The sequence below is a fragment of the Rhinopithecus roxellana genome, chromosome 3, assembly GCF_007565055.1.
Source record: "Rhinopithecus roxellana isolate Shanxi Qingling chromosome 3, ASM756505v1, whole genome shotgun sequence".
NCBI classification, from domain to species: Eukaryota; Metazoa; Chordata; class Mammalia; order Primates; family Cercopithecidae; genus Rhinopithecus; species Rhinopithecus roxellana.
Genome location: NC_044551.1, coordinates 134,084,538 through 134,089,509, shown reverse-complemented (window position 1 = coordinate 134,089,509; position 4,972 = coordinate 134,084,538). Strand labels below are relative to the sequence as shown.

Sequence of the window (4,972 nt, the reverse complement as noted above, 5' to 3'; positions counted from 1 at the left end):
TCCAGCTTTGTTCTTTTGACTTAGGATTGTCTTGGCAATGCGGGCTCTTTTTTGGTTCCATATGAACTTTAAAGCAGTTTTTTTCCAATTCTGTGAAGAAATTCATTGGTAGCTTGATGGGGATGGCATTGAATCTATAAATTACCTTGGGCAGTATGGCCATTTTCACAATATTGATTCTTCCTATCCATGAGCATGGTACGTTCTTCCATTTGTTTGTGTCCTCTTTTATTTCACTGAGCGGTGGTTTGTAGTTCTCCTTGAAGAGGTCCTTCATATCCCTTGTAAGTTAGATTCCTAGGTATTTTATTCTCTTTGAAGCAATTGTGAATGGAAGTTCATTCATGATTTGGCTCTCTGCTTGTCTGTTACTGGTGTATAAGAATGCTTGTGGACGTACCGGGCCGTGCTGCTTATGGCGGCACTGGAGAGGGGGCGCTGAGCTGTTGGGTATGAAGTGTAACAGAACAGACTTTACCACCTGAAACTGCTGCTTCAAGTTCAGATCAGGCAAGGAACAAACCTCGTAACAACTAACAAGACCAAAGAAGAGCACACTTAAGTTGAAGACACAACACTTGATCTGAAACAAGAAGTTTGTGCCTACTCAACAGCTTTGAAAGAGCACTTCCCAACGCTGCTAGTAGTCTTTGTTTTCTTCAGGGCTGTACTGTGAGATTGCCCGGTACAGCAGCAGTTGTATTCTTTATTAGCTTGGTAGATCATTTTCTCTTGCTCTTTTTTTTAATACTAGCAACTTTCATCCTTTGAAACGTGTGCTGAAAAGAAGAATCAGCAAATACTACTGAAAGTGCAATATTCGATTATCACTGCGAGATGAGCTTTGATCCAAACCTTCTCCACAACAATGGACATAATGGGTACCCTAATGGTACTTCAGCAGCACTGCGTGAAACTGGGGTTATTGAAAAACTGTTAACCTCTTACGGATTTATTCAGTGTTCAGAACGTCAAGCTAGACTTTTCTTCCACTGTTCACAGTATAATGGCAACCTGCAAGACTTAAAAGTAGGAGATGATGTTGAATTTGAAGTATCATCGGACCGGCGGACTGGGAAACCCATTGCTGTTAAACTGGTGAAGATAAAACAAGAAATCCTCCCTGAAGAACGAATGAATGGACAAGTTGTGTGCGCTGTTCCTCACAACTTAGAGAGTAAATCTCCAGCTGCCCCGGGTCAGAGTCCAACAGTGAGTGTATGCTACGAACGTAATGGGGAAGTGTTTTATCTGACTTACACGCCTGAAGATGTCGAAGGGAATGTTCAGCTGGAAACTGGAGATAAAATAAACTTTGTAATTGATAACAATAAACATACTGGTGCTGTAAGTGCTCGCAACATTATGCTGTTGAAAAAGAAACAAGCCCGCTGTCAGGGAGTAGTTTGTGCCATGAAGGAGGCATTTGGCTTTATTGAAAGAGGTGATGTTGTAAAAGAGATACTCTTTCACTATAGTGAATTTAAGGGTGACTTAGAAACCTTACAGCCTGGTGATGATGTGGAATTCACAATCAAGGACAGAAATGGTAAAGAAGTTGCAACAGATGTCAGACTATTGCCTCAAGGAACAGTCATTTTTGAAGATATCGGCATTGAACATTTTGAAGGAACTGTAACCAAAGTTATCCCAAAAGTACCCAGTAAAAACCAGAATGACCCATTGCCAGGACGCATCAAAGTTGACTTCGTGATCCCTAAAGAACTGCCCTTTGGAGACAAAGATACGAAATCCAAGGTGACCCTGCTGGAAGGTGACCATGTTAGGTTTAATATTTCAACAGACCGACTCGACAAATTAGAACGAGCAACCAATATAGAGGTTCTGTGAAATACATTTCAGTTCACTAATGAAGCCCGAGAAATGGGTGTGATTGCTGCCATGAGAGATGGTTTTGGTTTCATCAAGTGTGTGGATCGTGATATTCGTATGTTCTTCCACTTCAGTGAAATTCTGGATGGGAACCAGCTCCATATTGCAGATGAAGTAGAGTTTACTGTGGTTCCTGATATGCTCTCTGCTCAAAGAAATCATGCTATTAGGATTAAAAAACTTCCCAAGGGCACGGTTTCATTTCATTCCCATTCAGATCACCGTTTTCTGGACACGGTAGAAAAAGAAGCCACTTTTTCCAATCCTAAAACCACTAGCCCAAATAAAGGCAAAGAGAAGGAGGCGGAGGATGGCATTATTGCTTATGATGACTGTGGGGTGAAACTGACTATTGCTTTTCAAGCCAAGGATGTGGAAGGATCTACTTCTCCTCAAATAGGAGATAAGGTTGAATTTAGTATTAGTGACAAACAGAGGCCTGGACAGCAGGTTGCAACTTGTGTGCGACTTTTAGGTCGTAATTCTAACTCAAAGAGGCTCTTGGGTTATGTGGCAACTCTGAAGGATAATTTTGGATTTATTGAAACAGCCAATCATGATAAGGAAATCTTTTTCCATTACAGTGAGTTCTCTGGTGATGTTGATAGCCTGGAACTGGGGGACATGGTCGAGTATAGCTTGTCCAAAGGCAAAGGCAACAAAGTCAGTGCAGAAAAAGTGAACAAAACACACTCAGTGAATGGCATTACTGAGGAAGCTGATCCCACCATTTACTCTGGCAAAGTAATTCGCCCCCTGAGGAGTGTTGATCCAACACAGACTGAGTACCAAGGAATGATTGAGATTGTGGAGGAGGGCGATATGAAAGGTGAGGTCTATCCATTTGGCATCGTTGGGATGGCCAACAAAGGGGATTGCCTGCAGAAAGGGGAGAGCGTCAAGTTCCAATTGTGTGTCCTGGGCCAGAATGCACAAACTATGGCTTACAACATCACACCCCTGCGTAGGGCCACAGTGGAATGTGTGAAAGATCAGTTTGGCTTCATTAACTATGAAGTAGGAGATAGCAAGAAGCTCTTTTTCCATGTGAAAGAAGTTCAGGATGGCGTTGAGCTACAGGCAGGAGATGAGGTGGAGTTCTCAGTGATTCTTAATCAGCGCACTGGCAAGTGCAGCGCCTGTGATGTTTGGCGAGTCTGTGAGGGCCCCAAGGCTGTTGCAGCTCCTCGACCTGATCGGTTGGTCAATCGCTTGAAGAACATCACTCTGGATGATGCTAGTGCTCCTCGCCTAATGGTTCTTCGTCAGCCAAGGGGACCAGATAACTCAATGGGGTTTGGTGCAGAAAGAAAGATCCGTCAAGCTGGTGTCATTGACTAACCACATCCACAAAGCACATCATTAATCCACTATGATCAAGTTGGGGGGAATCTGGTGAAGGGTTCTGAATATCTCCTTCTTCATCCCTCCCGAAATCTGAAATACTTATTCTATTGAGCTATTACACCAGTTTTAACACCTTCCTCGTGTTATGTTTAAAAAAATAAATAAATTTAAGAAAACCATTTTAAAATAATGCACAGTTGCAGCCTGGAAAACTTAAGGTGGCGCCTTATAGTATCAATTTTAGGAGCTTTATTTGGTGCATTTAACGCAACTGGTAATTGCAAAATCCACTTCGCCTGTGTTAAGTGAAAAATATAGACTGTTATCTTGTTGGCCCTATGAAATTCTGCACTTTTCATTATATACTGTACCTTCATTAATTACTTCTGGCAAGATGTTCTGCCTTAGCACTCAGTTGCATTCTTTTTCTTTTTCTTCCTGTTCATTATGCTTTAATTCTGAGGACCATATGAGGGTAGAATATATTATCTTTTAAAAATTACAAAGATTTGTATAGGCAAACCATTTCTTAAAGTTGATGGCCAAATTTTAAAATGTTATTTTTCATATCATTTATAATCTTGTCACAATCCACTTAACGAAGTTTGGTTATATTTCAGTGAAAATTATCTTACAGAGTAGGTTTTTTTTCGTGGGTTGGGGGGTAACTTTACTACAATTAGTAAGTACGGTGCAGAATTTCATGCAAATGAGGAGTGCCAGCAGTGTGATAATTTAAACATATTTAAACAAAAACAACAACAAAAAAATGAATGCACAAACTTGCTGCTGCTTAGATCACTGCAGCTTCTAGGACCTGGTTTCTTTTACTGATTTAAAAACAAAACAAAAAAATAAAAATAAAAAAGTTGTGCCTGAAATGAATCTTGTTTTTTTAATAAGTAGCCGCCTGGTTACTGTGTCCTGTAAAATACAGACACTTGACCCTTGGTGTAGCTTCTGTTCAACTTTATATCACGGGAATGGATGGGTCTGATTTCTTGGCCCTCTTCTTGAATTGGCCATATACAGGGGTCCCTGGCCAGTGGACTGAAGGCTTTGTCTAAGATGACAAGGGTCAGCTCAGGGGATGTGGGGGAGGGCGGTTTTATCTTCCCCCTTGTCGTTTGAGGTTTTGATCTCTGGGTAAAGAGGCTGTTTATCTTTGTAAACACAAAATATTTCCTTTCCTTACCCCTTATATGAAGATTAATTCAAGATGGATTAGAGACTTAAATGTTAGACCTAATACCATAAAAACCCTAGAAGAAAATCTAGGTAGTACCATTCAGGACATAGGCATGGGCAAGGACTTCATGTCTAAAACACCAAAAGCAACGGCAGCAAAAGCCAAAATTGACAAATGGGATCTAATTAAACTAAAGAGCTTTTGGACAGCAAAAGAAACTACCATCAGAGTGAACAGGCAACTTACAGAATGGGAGAAAATTTTTGCAACCTACTCATCTGACAAAGGGCTAATATCCAGAATCTACAAAGAACTCAAACAAATATACAAGAAAAAAACAAACAACCCCATCAAAAAGTGGGCAAAGGATATGAACAGACATTTCTCGAAAGAAGACATTCATACAGCCAACAGACACATGAAAAAATGCTCATCATCACTCGCCATCAGAGAAATGCAAATCAAAACCACAATGAGATACCATCTCACACCAGTTAGAATGGCAATCATTAAAAAATCAGGAAACAACAGGTGTTGGAGAGA

At 40.6% G+C, this 4,972-nt stretch overlaps 1 pseudogene across 1 annotated transcript; it reads left to right on the top strand.

Moving 5' to 3' along the window:
* The first annotated feature begins 399 nt into the window (after nucleotides 1-399).
* On the top strand, nucleotides 400-4,014 carry LOC104667944 (annotated as a pseudogene). The gene has a single exon (XR_004056356.1). The product of XR_004056356.1 is annotated as a cold shock domain-containing protein E1 pseudogene (transcript).
* Nucleotides 4,015-4,972: the final 958 nt, after the last annotated feature.